Source organism: Macaca thibetana, chromosome 4 (genome assembly GCF_024542745.1).
Source record: "Macaca thibetana thibetana isolate TM-01 chromosome 4, ASM2454274v1, whole genome shotgun sequence".
NCBI lineage: Eukaryota > Metazoa > Chordata > Mammalia > Primates > Cercopithecidae > Macaca > Macaca thibetana.
This window is the reverse complement of record NC_065581.1, coordinates 12,928,979-12,945,143: the sequence shown is the minus strand read 5'-3', so window position 1 is coordinate 12,945,143 and position 16,165 is coordinate 12,928,979. Positions and strand designations below refer to the sequence as shown.

The 16,165-nt window shown below is 41.0% G+C and overlaps 1 protein-coding gene and 1 long non-coding RNA gene across 8 annotated transcripts in view; one reads left to right on the top strand and one right to left on the bottom strand.

Annotated features, from left to right (window-relative positions):
* The window catches only part of PHACTR1 (phosphatase and actin regulator 1), a 578,071-nt gene that overhangs the window by 337,796 nt on the left and 224,110 nt on the right, over positions 1 to 16,165 (bottom strand). The window lies entirely within an intron of this gene.
* Positions 1 to 16,165, top strand: part of LOC126953733 (uncharacterized) — a 41,388-nt gene that overhangs the window by 12,535 nt on the left and 12,688 nt on the right. Inside the window, exons 2-3 of one of the 3 annotated variants that reach the window (XR_007725330.1) lie at positions 1,618 to 2,926; positions 5,923 to 6,021. This is a non-coding gene — a long non-coding RNA (uncharacterized LOC126953733). Of the gene's footprint in view, positions 1 to 1,617; positions 2,927 to 5,922; positions 14,152 to 16,165 lie in introns of those variants that run through there. The other 2 variants (XR_007725329.1, XR_007725328.1) reach the window with 2 other exon arrangements.

The following is a 16,165-nucleotide window of genomic DNA, read 5'->3' as shown; positions in this document are numbered from 1 at the left end:
CTGGAGGCTCTGGAGCCTGGGATAGCCTCAGACTTGCACAGGGCATGGTGCTAGGAGGCCAGGCTCAGGGCTAGAAGAGAAGCTGAGTTCTGCAAAAGCCTAATTCCCTCAGGAACTTGATCCAGGAAGAGGCTTTTTGCTCTGTGTGCTCTAAGGGTCAGCCTTTGGCCACCACTGCCTGGCTTTACAACACAGTGCACAGAGCAGAGCTGTCTCTGCTGGGCAAAGTCCTTTACCCTCTGAGAGCCTCAGTTTCCTCATCTATAAAAAGGGGATGAGGATATTGCAGATTACTCTGGGCACTGCACGAGATCATGTCTATAAATAAAGGGCTTGGCAGAGTGAGTGGCTAATATGAGTGTCAATGAATGGAAATTGTTTATTCTCAACATCAAATATTGGGAGATATTTCATGATCATAATAAAGTGTTGGAGATGGAATTAGGGTGTGAACTCCTCCTATCTCACCCCACCTTCTCTCTATCCCACTTGCTGTTGGCACATATTAAGATGGCGAATTTATTGACTTTCACAACCTGTCTTCCTTCTTTCCCTCTTTCTTCATTCTACCTCTTTCTCCCCCTTCTTTATTTTCCTTTACCTCTCTCTCTTTTTCTTTAACTGCCTCCTTTTCTTTTATTATCTTAAAAATGAGTTTATTTTGTCTCCTTGCTATTTCTGGCCAACTAACTAAGGGTCTTGTATGGAGATCTTTTTGCCAAGGCCATATTAAGCTCACCAGGTTGCTAAACTTAGACTAGCCTGTTTCTGCTCTCCCTTGGAAGGTCTGCAATACCATAAACAAGAAAGGTATGAGGTCAAAGGATTCTTGTTCTGAGCAAAGGGGACAGTTTCACACAGAGCTTCCCAGAATGAAGGCAGGGCCTGACAGGAACGAGATGGGAGGCCTCCGGCATAATCTAAACAGAGCAGTTATTACCTTCCTCCCTGCCAAGTCAATGCCACTGCCCATCTCGGAAGCCATTTTTCAAATTGCTTTTTGGCCAGCTCAGCACAAAACCTACGTGACAGCTTTACTTTGGGAGAGCAACAGAAAAAGGCAGTCTCCCGCAGGATCAGGCCCTTTTGTTGGTCCCTCTAATTCTCTCCAAAGCACCATGTGGAATTTTTGTCATGACTTGTGCCCAAATAGGACGAAGACCCAGGGAAGATACAAGCACTCAGTGGCCCATGTAATGGTGCAAATGAATGAGGTGTTATAAGGTAGAAACTGCATTAGGAAGAGGCCCGGGATGGAATTCTAGTTCTGCCACTTGCTCACGGGGGGCAGGTGAGTTAGCCTCTGTTTCGTAAACTGGGGGGAAGTTCTAAGGTGATGTTTGTAAAGCACCTGTCAGGTACCTAGGGCAGAGCAGGTGCTGAATGATCCTAGCCAGGCTGGTTTCTTAGTCTCCTTTTTCTCATGTATAAAAGGGAGAAAGACAACAATGCCCCTTTTGTAGAGTTCTTTGGGAAATTAAATGAGCTCTCTAGCAAATGGTGAGTACCACATGTGTGTGCCTCTCCTCCTCCCTTCTCCTGGAAAACCTCCAAGTTGCAGACTGTATTTTCCAAAGATGAACACAATCATGTCTCCTATCCCACCTTCTCTTCTAGAATCCTACCACTCCCCCATCAAATGGTGGAATCTAATTCCTCTCTCTGAATCTGAGTAGGCTTGGAACTTGCTTACACACCGTATGGTAGAAGTAATTCTGTGGGACTGCAGAGATGCCATCATAAAAGGCAATGTAGGTTCTCTCAAATTAGTTGGGATCCTTGCTATTGAAGCCTTCAGATGACACGTAAGCAGTTAACTGCTTTGAGGCCGCCATGCTATAAGGAAGCCCAACTTAGCCTGCGTGGAGAGACCAGAGAGTTCCCAGATGCTCCAGCCCCACCCTTCAACAGTTGCTGCCTGAACTGCAACCTCATGAGAGACTGAAACAAAAACTATTCAGGTGAGTCCTCCCAAATCCTGGTTCACAGAAACATGAGAGATTATCAAAATGATTATTGTTTTAAACAGCTAAGTGTTGGGGTGATTTGTTATGCAGTGAAAGAGACTTGGGACACTCCAGTAGCTATTTAATAAAAATCATAAGCAGCCCAGGATTGGAGCATTAGGTGCGAGACAGCAGGGGTGTATATAAGGCTTGGCCTCTTAGACATTCTATCAGCCGTGGGGATGGGCAACTCCATTTTCAAGTAGTAATCTAATCCTTCTCTTCCTCAGAGCACTGTGTACTTGTGTGTGTAGTGGTATGAGAAAATCCCACCATTGATCCAGATTGATTCGTGATTTTTTTTTTTCAAACCACAGAAGCTGTTTACGTTTATACTAAATCTTAAAGTTACCAAACCATTTTTGGTTTAAAAGGACATTAATACTAAACACTTTTTCAAAGTGTTTTATATCAGAGTTTATATATTCTTTAAATTTATTTTAAATAAAACCACCATAGCACTATATTCAGACCCCCTTCCTTGTTAGAATATCCTCTCCGACTCCCATGCCTTTTTGGCCAATGTATGTCTATACCACATTTGCCTCCACAGACTCACCTCTTCCAGGAAGCTCCCAAACAACCACAATGGACTTGGATCATTTACTTATTCTTCCTTCCCAATGAGCACTTATGCTAAGAGAGTGGTGTCTGTGCTGGAAGATGTTGCCCTTGAGTTACTGTTTACTGGACTTTCCTAGGTGTTTCATTGACATAGGTTGTATGTCCACTGTGGTGAAAATTCCTGGAGAATGTGGACCATTTTTCTTTTCTTTCTTTCTTTCTTTTTTTTTTTTGATGAAGTTTCGCTTTTGTTGGCCAGGTTGGAGTGCAATAGCACGATCCAGGTCACTGCAATCTCCACCTCCTGGGTTCAAGTGATTCTCCTGCCTCAGTCTCCCAAGTAGCTAGGATTACAGGTAGGCGCCACCATGCCGGGCTAATTTTGTATTTTTAGTAGCTATGGGGTTTCTCCATGTTGGTCAGACTGGCCTGGCACTCCGGACCTCAGGTGATCTGCCTGCCTCAGCCTCCCAAAGTGCTGGGATTACAGGCGTGAGCCACCATGCCCAGCCCCATTTTTCTATTTCTTTGTACTCCACTGTCACAAGGATTCCTTGCATCTGACCTTCAAGCATGTCTGTTATAAAAATTTATTTTGAAATGCTTTTATGACTTTCCACGCAAACAAAGAAAAACAGCTATAAATTGCCTGGAAGTAAAATTTAATATATTACTAAATTGTCAAATATTCAAATATTTCAGAATGTGAGAGCAGCTTTGAGTAAGGGCATGTGGATGAAAAATAGATGTTGAACACATTTTTAAAAAAACCTAATTGAAAGATAAATATGGCCTCAATTACCTCTTCCTAGAGGAAAATAACATGGGGTTCAAAGCTTAGGCACTGGAATCGGGCAAGGTCAGAATTTAAATCTTGACCATTATTACTTTAACTGTGTGACCTTTGATGAATTCACAAGTCTTGAAGGGGGATAAAAATAAAGCCTAGATCATAGGATTATTGTTAAGATAAATTCGGTGGTTTGTGTTAAATACTTAGCATCATAACTGGCACAGAGAAGGCATACATCTTACAGTTTATTATCATCATCAGCATCACCACCATGACCACCACCAACAACCCTATCCTAGTCACCATGATGGGTTTTGCTCTTAAGGCCTTAGAGCTGGCTGGGATATACCCCTTTCTTTAATCACCTTTCCTTCCACTGAGACATTTTCCCTTCAACCCAACTATATTTCTCGGCTTTTATGTTAATGTGATGATCATAATTGTTTCAAACAATCCAAATAATCTCAGCTGCTCTGTACAGCTTACCAACACCCAGCCATGACTTGACACTAGGTGTTTTCAACTGTCTCAGTCAGCATCACCTACTGACCAGATTAACCTAGAACAGGAAGTCTGTTTTGACTAATGATGCAGAACCATCCAGCTCCTAAGTCTGTTGCCAATCAGCTCGGCCTTTCCTTTAGGGATATGGAAAGGTTCATGGTGCACCTACAATGAGCCAACAGAGGAGAACATTGGGGTTGAAAAAGATAAAGTCTATTGGAAATAACATTACAGATTAGTTGTTCATTCACTTAATCATTTATATATTAATTCATCCATTCAACAAATAGTTATTAACAGCCTGCTATGGATCTGTAGGATATACAAACATGAAGAAAACAGAAGTGATTTCTGCCTCACAGTTTTCAGACTGGTGGAAAATAACTGCTTTGTCATCAAATGACCCTGAGTTTGAATCTGACTCTGTCACTTACTACATATTTAAATTGCTTAGACCTTTCTGAGCCTCACTTTTCCTTAGGGTGATTGTGAGGATTAAATGAATTCACAGAAGTTTACTGCTTACCACAGCCCCTGGCAAGATCTACCATTTCTTTCCCCAAAGGTCATATAATTTATAGCCACTAGAGTCAGGATACAAACCCAGGAGCGTCTGGCTCCCACATTTCTGCTTTCAAAGAAATGTTCTAAATATTTCTTTTAAGTTTCACTACTTTTGATTTAGGTTTTTCCTCCCAAGTCATTAATTCATCATCCATTCAAAAATAAGAGCATTGTTTTTCATATTTTTCCCATGTCTTCTTTATTTCTCATTGAACCCTCTGCAGTAAACCACTTCCCTCTATATTAACTGATGTGAAAATCACGAGGCAACTGGTGTCATCACAGAAAAAAAAAAGCAGAATAGTTATGTTTCTTCAGGTTATACTTGGGAAGCCAGATAAAGTGCTGGGGTATGCAGACCATCGTATCTCAACAGTGCAGTAGAAAGAAGCATAGTAAGCATCTAGCAGAAAGAACTTAGCTTGCCAAGCAGTAATTTATGGGTATTTCTTTTTTTTCTTTTTGAGACAGAGTCTTGCTCTGTCGCCCAGGCTGGAGTGTAGTGGCCGGATCTCAGCTCACTGCAAGCTCCGCCTCCCAGGTTTATGCCATTGTCCTGCCTCAGCCTCCCGAGTAGCTGGAACTACAGGTGCCCGCCACCTCGCCCGGCTAGTTTTTTGGTTTTTTTTTTTTTTTTTTGTATTTTTTTAGTAGAGACGGGGTTCACCAAGTTAGCCAGGATGGTCTCGATCTCCTGACCTCGTGATCCGCCCGTCTCGGCCTCCCAAAGTGCTGGGATTACAGGCTTGAGCCATCGCGCCCGGCCAGTATTCCTTTTTTAAGTCTAGAAGTTGGACTGTTACAAAATTATATTAGCGATCTAGGGGAGCTCCACTAAAAATCCAGCACCGCCGGCCGAGCGTGGTACCTCACACCTGTAATCCCAGCACTTTCGGAGGCTGAGGTGGGCGGATCATGACATCAGGAGTTTGAGACCAGCCTGACCAACATGGTGAAACACCATCTCTACTAGAAACACAAAAATTAGCCAGGCATGGTGGCGGGTGCCTTTAATCCCAGCTACTCAGGAGGCTGAGGCAGGAGAATTGCTTGAACCAGGGAGGTGGAGGGTTCCAGTGAGCCGAGATCTTGCCACTGCACTCCAGCCTGAACAACAGAGCAAGACTCCGTCTCAAAAAAAAAAAAAAAAAAAATTCCAGCACCATCGTTGCATTGTATGTGCAATGATTTTTTAGACTCTGAGCCCTTTACCATATTGGATACCACGCTGCAATTCTTTTCTTGCTTTCTGCAATACCACTTACTATCTAAGCTACTTTTTCATTTGTTTGCTTGAACTGTACTTCTTATTTCTTTGTTTTTTTCTCCATTTATCTACTTCTTAAATGCTGGGTTCTCTCTCAAGCCATTTTTTGGTCTTACCCCTCCCTGGATGGTCTCACTTCTGATCTTTTAATCTATTTTTCTAGAGCCTTCTCTTTTATACCACTTGCAATTTTCCTAATTCGCATCCTTACCCTCTCTTACCAGGTCTACTGCAATAATCTAACTGGTTTCCCATTTGCAAATTGCTCATATCTGGGAGCTTTGTTTTTCACACTGCCACCAGAATTGGCTTCCTAAAACCAGGTTAGTACATGACACCCTTTCTCAAAGGTTAACATCACTCCCTTACAGGGTAGTGTTCAAGTTGTTTAGCATGGCACCCAACGTCCTTCACTACGTTCCTGTTCATTTTTCATTGCATCCTTCCCTGATGCCACATTTTCTGCTATTATAGTCTACTTAGTGTTCTACACATGTTTCATCTTTCTCTACCCACCTTCTCACTGGATGATGCATTTCTTTATTCTTTATCTTTGTGGCATTTCCCAATATATGCTCCTCAGAATACTGGTCTTGCGAGATGTCTACTAAAGAAAAGGAATCTGGTAATCTGGTGTAATACAGTATACTAGATCTACTTCCACTCCCGCCTTGGAGGTTTCATGAACTTTAGCATTTATTTATTTATGTATTTATTTATTTGTGAGACAGTGTCTTGCTCTGTTACCCAGGCTGGAGTGCGGTGTTACGATCTTGGCCACTGCAACCTCCACCTCCTGAGTTCAAGCAATTCTTCTGCCTCAGTCTCCTGAGTAGCTGGGACTCCAGGCACCTACCACCACACTCGGCTAATTTTTGTATTTTTGGTAGAATCGGGGTTTTGCCATATTGGCCTGGCTGGTCTCAAACTCGTGACCGCAGGTGATCTGCCTACCTCGGCCTCCCAAAATGCTGGGATTACAGTCATGAGCCACTGTACCCGACTAAACTTTAGCATTTAAAATGCTCTGAGAAGTCCTGCAGCAAGTAAATCAGGTTAGCTTTGCTACTCAGTGTTTCCCAAACACCAGATTCCTCTTTTTCTAGAAACCCGTAAGAATTAGCATTTAATGACCGTACTTTGGGAATCCCTGATCTATTCAAATCTTCTTCATTCATTCACATTTCATTTCATCTGTCCTTATTCATTGACTTGGAAAATATGTATTTAGCACCATGCCAGGCACTGGTGAATATACTGAGAAAATATTCTCTTGACAGCAAGATGAACATAATTCCTGCTTTGATGAAACTTACAGTTTTGACTGAACAGTGGATAAGTAAACACGCAATGACCACAAAATGTGGTAAGAGCTATCATAGGGGAAACAGAGACAATGTGGCAGTGCATAGCAGAAAGACAATGAATCTTGGGGAGTGATTAGGGAGAGCTTCCTGGAGGAAGTGGTTTTATACAGGGACCTAAAAGAGAAGTAGAAGTTAGTCAGATGGGAATAAGGGGGGCAAAAGGGGAAGAGTGTATTCAGGGGCAACTACTTGTATGAAGCTGCTAAAACCAGAGACAGCATGGCATGTCTGAGGGACTAAAGAAATCTCAACTCTCACGCCTGTAAACCCAGCACTTTGGGAGGCCGAGGCGGGCAGATCATGAGGTCAGGAGATCAAGATCATTTTGGCTAACACGGTGAAACCCCGTCTCTACTGAAAATACAAAAAATTAGCCGGGCGTGGTGGCGGGCGCCTGTAGTCCCAGCTACTCGGGAGGCTGAGGCAGGAGAATGGCATGAACCTGGGAGGCAGAGCTTGCAGTGAGCCGAGATCCCACCACTGCACTCTAGCCTGGGCAACCCAGCAAGACTCTGTCTCAAAAAAAAAAAGAAAGAAAGAAAATCTTATTTCAAAGGTGAAGACATCTTCACCGCTCCGTTCATCCCCATTCACGGGAACTTCCTCCGTCTTCTCTACGTTATCTAGCTTGCAAAGTGGATGTTCAGAACATGCTTAGGCATTACAGTAATCTGATCAAACAATTGTTTTAGGGGGACAGATATGATCTTTTGAAACACAGAGCTACACACATACCCACTTCCAAACTCTTCAATAAAGTCAGAATAAGGAAGTTTATTTTTTTAAAGGGTTTACTATTAAAGGGCACTTATAGATGTTGTATTAATTTTGTTTCTAATTTATTTTTTAAACGAAAGGATTAACATAGGTATGTAATTGTGGATGGCGAGGGATTTTCTTAATCAACCCCATTGTTATTTTATTCTCCTTAGTAAGTTTTGCATTTTTAGGCAGCTTGCTTTTGTCAACTAGCAAACAGGCAGGCCAAATTGTAATTGGGCAGATTGAACTAGAAGCTTAGAATTAAGCATACTTAAGAGCCCAGGATTTGGACTCAGCGTCTCTCTCGGTAGCCACCATACCGAGATGCATGCCCTCGATCATTGCCTTAATTCTCAGACACACTGTGCTTCCTGCCTTTCCTTCCATGGCTGCTGTCTGGCAATAAAAGAGTCATCCTTTTTGTTATCAGTAGAACAGAGGGTAATGTCTCTTAATTAACAAAAGGAAGTGGTGCAATGTAGTAAGAACATTGCAATTGTTTCCAATTAATCCCACATGCAGTTTGGCAAAGTTAATAATCCATAAAATGACCTGAGACCTAAATATGCAGAAGAGTCATCTTTTGTCTGTCATTTTTTCTATTGATCCAGCAAAAGCAAGAAAATTCCAAGACTACAGGCAAGGCCTACAGATTTAGAATATCATAAATTCTTAAGTATTATCTCAAATATAAAATAAATTTACCTGTGCCATTCAGATCATATGAATTTCTAAATGTTTTACAACCTTTATAAATCATAACATGTTGACAGGTGTCAATTCAACCACAGTGAAGCAATTATTTACTTGGATATACCATTTGTCACCAAAGCAACAGCACCTTCCCATTCATATAAAAGCAAGAAGGACATTTGCATTTTAATTTCATCATCAGTGTATTTCTAAATTATTTGAGGATAGAGAATGTGTCTTACACATCTATGAACCCCTAAAAATGCCACATGGAACCTACTATCCCAGGTCCAATAACTTTTTCTTTCCATTGTGGCAGAATACACATATGTAAAATTCATTATTGTAACCATTTTAAGGTGTATAATTCAGTGCCATTTAGTACATTCACAGTGTTGTGCAGCCATCAACACTACGTAGTGCTATAATATTTTCATCAACCCAAAAGGAAACCCTGTAGCCAAGAAACAATCATACCTAATTCTCCAATTTTCCTTAGCCCCTGGTAGAACCAACCTACCTTCAGGTCTCTGTGAATTTGTCTATTCTGGACATTTCATATAAATGGAATCCAACATATGTGGCTTCTTTCTGTTGGCATAGTATTTTCAAGGTTCATCCATAAAGTACATATGTCAGTACTTTCTTTCTTTCTATGGCTGAATAATATTTCATTATATGGATATGCCACATATTTTTTGTCCACACTTTGTTTATTGATGAACATTTGTGGGTTTTCTACCTTTTGGCTACTGTGAGTAATGCTGCTATGAACATTCCTGTACAAGTTTTTGTTTGAGCATCTGTTTCTAATTCTTTAGGATATCTGTCTAGGAGCGGAATTACTGGTAATTCTATGTTTAACCTATAGAGGAATGAATAATACTTTTTTATTGAATATTACCAGGATTCTGCAAAGATTGAATGTGGTTGGTAGGGCAGATCGATACCTGCTGAAATGCCTGGATGAAAGAGCTATGGAGCTTTGGGATATGTGTGCTTGTATCAGCCTGGGTCAGGAAGATTGACTTGGATGATTCATTTCTCCACTAGCTCGTAAGCTACTTTCTTCAGTGGAACTGTGTTGCCAAACACTCGGGCATTGGAGTTGGACTGTATGAATTCCAGTCCCAGGCTTGTCATGTATCAGTGTGACCTTATTTACATTTGTTTATTTATTTATTTATTTATTTGAGACAGAATCTCGTTCTGTCGCCCAGGCTGAAGCGCAGTGGTATGATCTCGGCTCACTGCATCCGCCGCCTCCTGAGTTCAAGCGATTCTCCTGCCTCAGCCTCCCGAGTGACTAGGATTACAGGTGTGAGCCACCGCACCTGGCCACTGTGTGACCTTAAACTAGTTGTTTGACCTTTAAGACTTAGTTTCATCACTTGTAAATGAAAGAACTAGCTCTAACTACAACATGAAGTTGTGGTTACTTTAAACAGGGCAGGGTATTTCAAAAGTGTAGTATATCACTTGGCAATAAATACTCAAAAAGTATTAGCTTGAATTGTGTTTCTACTACTTGATATCCCTGTGGTGTTTAAGTAGCATAGTGCTAGGCACACTAAAAGGCACTTAATCGTATGGAAATAATGACATATTTAATGGGAAATGACAGATCATTTTTAGGATTATCAGTTTTTTCTCTTTTTTTCTTCCTTTTCTGTTGTTGCATGTTTGTTGGAATATTCTGTTTCCTGAAGAGTGAGCAAAAGATGGGATGTGGCATTGGAAAGTCAATGTCAATGAATGTAGGCAGAGATTTTCTTATGGGTACCTTTCCTGTAATCCCACACTGGATGAGGTTAGTTGCTGGCAGAATGGGGGGAATTGATGAGCCATTTATTTCCTGCTCAAAGTTTTTCATACCTTGGGGAGGAGCTTCTCCAAAAGGAAACATCAAAGAACTCTCTGTCTGTGTTAGAAAATGCGTTTTCCTTAATTCAGGTCCACTCATGATGTTTTGATTGCAAGCCCCATATACTGACCTTTGAGTTCACTTTACGTATTTTTCTATGCCAGTGCAAGCCTTCAGCATTACAAACATCAGATTGCATATAGCTTTGCTTGTATGCTTGCTTCTGGCTGCGAATCTGCCCTGGGCTCTGACTATGCTGTATTCCTGACTCATGCTGCTTCGAGGCTCGCCTGTCCTGACGTACACCCATAATTCACAACTCTGCAGCTTCCCAGAACCCCAATGCTACACTTCAAGGACATTTGGCTCCTACTTACTGAAGGTAGGAGCAGATTCAAGAGGAGAGGCAGGAAGTGGCAAGTGAGAGGTAGTGACATCCGGTCACGAACTCTCCCTGCTGAAAAAAGGTCTTAGAGCAATGTGCTGTGTGATGAGACCCCTCCACCTCTTCTTTCTTACAATCAGCCTGACACTACTATGGTTTTCTGCTTGCTTCTCTTCACAGCTGTGACTTGTAAGAAAGACCCTTTATCATTTTACAGAGGTGATTTGTGCCATAACAAACAGCTATAAAGAGCGCCACAACTGCAGTGGGCCAAGCACCAGATGTGACACAGAATATGTGATGTAGGTTAAATATCAAGTACCTGTCAGTAATTTGCTACTACTCTGAGGATACTTTTTAAAGAGGACTTTACTGTTGGTCTGGTTTAGCCTTTCACCAGCTGAAGAAAGTTTACCCAAACGTATTGGGACCCAAGGGTTTTCTGTAGGTGAAATACAAGGGTGAGTGCCCTTGACCCTGAGCCTCACTGGTAGGTAGAAAAGGATTGCTTATATGAGATTGGTGCCATAAAGAGCCCAGAAAACATAACGTCCAAGTGAAAATCATATGCTTACTATGCAATCACCTCTTTAAGGCCAAGCCCCCAGGCTCTCCTTCCAAGAATATTGTAATTACTAAGGACAATCTATACAGACACCTTGAAACCATTGCTACATGGGGTGACAATAGTAAGAATCATTTCTGTCTATCCCAATTTCTCTGTCTTAGCATCTGTCCTGAGCAGATAGTAAGCGTCTGTGTCCAAATGATACATATTAAGGGACAAGTGTGTTCAAACGTTAGAATAGTCCCACTAATGGGAGGCTGAGAACCATTGATGGCACAGATGAGCAGCACACCACTCAGAGAGTCATTAAAAGTGAAGATCAACATAAAAATCTCCAACCTGCTTGCTTTACCCATGTCAAAGCCAGGATGAGATGTATTTAGGACATGACACACAGAGGCGAGAATGTGTATTTCCATCACTTCTGAGCAACTTCCTAGCAAAAAGCTCCGTGAGGACTTCCACCTCCTTATAGTCAAGGCTTTTCATCTATTATGAATTCTCAACTGACTTCTGGGGCAAACATCATAAAGCAATTTTATCTCCACTGAATATTTCACCATTCTAAATAGAAAGTCTTCCAGCCTCTTACCTTGTTGCTGAAGTTGCCCTAAAGAAAAGTAACTCTAAACCAACATATGCAGGCTCCCATGAGTTAAAACACAAACCCCTTACAACCATGTTATATATAAAAAAATTCATCTTTTAACACCAAAAGCTGAAAAGCAGTTTTAAGAAGCCATCACAATGCCATCCCACACTGTGAGTTATTTAATTGCAATAGGAATACATGTACCAAAAATCATTCCCTAATTAGCTTCAACCTAAAACAGCAGTTGTTAAATGTGTGATTGGTGCTGATGCAAGAGGATATGCTTTTGCCATTGTGCGGCAGGGGCTGTGATGGTGTTCAGGTTTTATTTTTAAAGTTTGGGTAATTATAACTTAAACTAACAGCAGGGGGGAAATGAATCATTTATTTGTCTCTCTTATTACAGCTTCTCTCCCCAAAAGTGTTTCCTTTCTTGCTGCATTTACCTACCTAGCAAGGTGTTACTCTGGGTCCTGAGGATGGAAGCATCTGGGATTTGATCACAAATTGTATAGTAAACATTCTGAGACAGGTGACTGCCACCCAAATTCATTATAAAGTGGAAAAAATGCACTCAATTAATTCAGCACGTTTGCCGGATATAAAACTTGAACAATCAACAAGAAACAGTTTGGCATTGGAGGTAAAGTTCTGGACTGGATGTCAGAAAACCTGGATTTGAGCCCATCTCTGCCAGTGACTAGCGGGGCACCTCTGGCGCCCCCTAGCTCCCTGGATTCTCGGTTCTCTTTTATGCGCTCTCAGGTTGCTTGCAGCTCTGAGATGTAGAATTCCACATCAATAAAGAAGAGTGGAATGGTGTGAATGTCATGAATATACAGCTACTTGTATAATCTACTGCTTTTCTCCAATTACTACGAGCCATGCGTCAGCCTTAGACTTGGCTGGGATTTTGACTGATGAGGAAAGAGTTCTAGAAAGGAGAAGTGACTGGTTAATAGTTACACTGTTGGTAAATGTGGGAGAGAGAGTACAAACCAGGGATTTCTATGTTAGGTGGGCTCAAATCCAGGTTTTCTGACATCCAGTCCAGAAATTTTCTTCCTATGCCAAACTGCTTCTTGTTGATTGTTCAACTTTTATATCAAGCAAATGTACTGAATTAATTGATGCTAGATTACCTAAGGCAATCTCTCCTTAGATTATGGAGACACCAGGTGACATTGAATTAAAGGCTTTACCGATGTATTTTCCAATGGCTACTCATTATTCTTAGACTAGGGGACAGTATCTGGAATCCAGCAGTCTTAGTTCCGGTTCAGCATGATTTTGCCACACAATGAAGCACCTATATGTCCTAGGTTTATCTTTGTTCAGAAAAGCTGGATTATGTAATAATTAAGAGTATGGGCTTGATACCAAGATTTGTATATGACTGTTCATAGCAGCTTAATTTGTAATAGTCAAAAACTGGAAACTTCCCCACTATTCATTAACAGGTAAATGGACAAACTGTGGTATATCCATACAATGAAACACTACTCAGTGATTAAAAATGCATGAACTGTTGAGGTCTGCAACAACATGAATAAATCAGAAAATAATTATACCAAGTGAAAGAAGCCAAACAAAAATAAAAAGTTCATCCTTTAGCATTCCATTTACATAAAATTATAGAAAATGTAGGCTAATCTATAGCAACAGAATGCAGATCCTTGTTGCTTGGAGATGGGAGTCTGGGGAGGGATGAAAAAGAAGCAGGAGGAAGCTTTTGGGAGTGAGGGATATGTTCATTATCTTGACTGTGACGGTTTCATGGGTGTATATACGTGTTAAAAGCTTTCAAATTATATACCTGAAATATGTGCAGTTTATTATATACCAATTATACCTTATTTTAGCTGTTCCAAAAAATAAACACCAGACAGGGCTTGGAGTTGAAAAACCAGATGGGGCCATGTCGTGTTATTGTCGTTGTTATTATTGTCATCGGGTGGTGCTGCTGCTGACGGTGTGCACGGGTCTATGCTCCCTTATGATTCCATGCAGCTAGCCTGACATAGAGAGGTGGCTGGGCAGAAAAAAGACCTGGAATCAGTTAGATCAGGGAAGGCTAATCTCATTTTATTCCTGGCTCTGTGGGTTTTGCTACCCACTATGTGTGTAACCTTTGGTGAGTTATAAACATCATCTGAAAAAGAGTAGGGCGGGAAATAACAATTCCTACATCATCAAGTTGCCTTGAGGATGAAATAAGTTAATGTTTGTTAGGTGCTTAATAAAAATTAACTTGTATTATTATTTTCCCAGAACACTGAGAAAGGATTCTGTTTTTTTTGTTTTGTTTTGTTTTTATTTATTTATTTATTTTTTTGACTGAGTCTCACTCTGTTGCCCAGGCTGGAATGCAGTGGTGTGACCTCGCCCCACTGCAACCTCCACCTCCTAGGTTCAAGCAATTCTCATGCCTCAGCCTCCCGAGTAGCTGGCATTGCAGGCATGCACTACCATGCCTGACTACTTTTTGTATTTTTAGTAGTGATGGGATTTCACCGTGTTGGCTATGCTGGTCTTGAACTCCTGACCTCAAGTCATCCGCATACCTCGGCCACCCAAAGTGCTGGGATAATAGGCATGAGCCACAGAGCCCGACCAGGATTCTCTTTTACCTTTTGCATTGCATTTTGTTTTCATAAAATTTAAATTCATCAGTCTATTTAAAGAATACTAATGTGAAGCAATTCATACAGGTTTCCAGATTGCTACTCAGCACCCTGTCTGGGAACTTTTGTTCTGCCCACACTCTCTAAAATAGTAGGCCTTTCCCAGTCACTCTTTAGACCTTGCCCTGTTTTATCTTTCTTCATAACACTTACCACCACCTGAAATATTATATATTTGCTTGTTTATTTGTTTACTCTCTGTATCCCTCCACTGGAACATAAGCTCGCTGAGGCTAGGGACTTTGTCTGTTTGGCTCACTGAAATATAAAATCACTCAGTTGGAGACAGGAGAATCGCTTGAACCTAGCAGGTGGAGGTTGCAGTGAGCTGAGATTGTACCATTGCACTCCAGCCTGGGCAACAAGAGTGAAACTCCGTCAAAAGAAAAAAAAAATCCACTCAATTAGTATGTGTTGGGTGTTGAATAAATGAATGACTGCATTATCTTCAAGGGCCTTCCTTTGAGATGGTGACAGTGTGGTGGTAGCCATTTTTATTATTGTCTTTGTGTGGTACTGTTGCTGATGGTGTCCACATGTTTATGCAACCCTATGATTCCATGCAGCTAGCCTAACACAGAAAGGTGGCTAGGCAGAAAAAAGACCTGAAATCAGTTATATCAGTGAAGTCCTAATCTCATTTTATTCCTGGCTCTGTGGGAGTAAGAGACTGCATAGGCTGAATAAGATATTTGAGAAAATAAGATCAGGGCCTGAGACTGTTCCTTAAATGATAAACAAAGAACAGAAATCTTAAGTCTTGGATACTTGGAAACACGATGGCTCTGATGTAACTCATCCTCAGACCCTTTAAAAAAATAGTCAGTAAGAAAAAAGACTGAAAGGAAGTTAAGTCCAGGGCAAAAAGTCATCCCAGGCCTCCAGTGGGCCTCTAAACTGCAGCCAATTTGTTCTGTTTTGGGTTACTCAAGACTTACCACAATTGTCGTTTTCCTTCTTTTTAATTTTGTGAATGCAAATTACATGACTAAATCTCAAAGGAGCTAATTCTTGACCTGCTTCCAGTCACCTGCCTTGCCCTCCTGCTGCCACGTTTCCTATAGATGCTATTTCTTCAAGTTTGTTGCTTTAGAAAAAATGTGAAAAGTGCAATAATGCATCAAAACAATACTCTCTGGAACTTGTGCTTGGACCTAAAATTGTACTGCCATCAATCCTCATGTGAGTGTAATACACTCAGATATAAACAGTCACTTAACTTATTCTACCTTGAACCTTCTCCTTAGCCATCTGCAAACAACGCTGTATAAATGAGTGGCAAATGCTTCAGTGCATACAAAAGACTTCGTGAGTTAGCATTTGTCATCTTTTATGTTTTAATTATCTCATTTGATTTCTTTATTGTTGCAATTACATTCTAATTTTGTGTGCAGACACTTCAGTGCCTCAGGCTAGATTAATCAATTAATACTAAAATTATTATTATACCAGTATAGATACAAGTGGATAGGTGGCTAGCACAACTCCAGATCCACGTTGGATTCTGAATAAAGAAATTCTAGCTGTGGAAAATTACTTTAGACTACTTTGA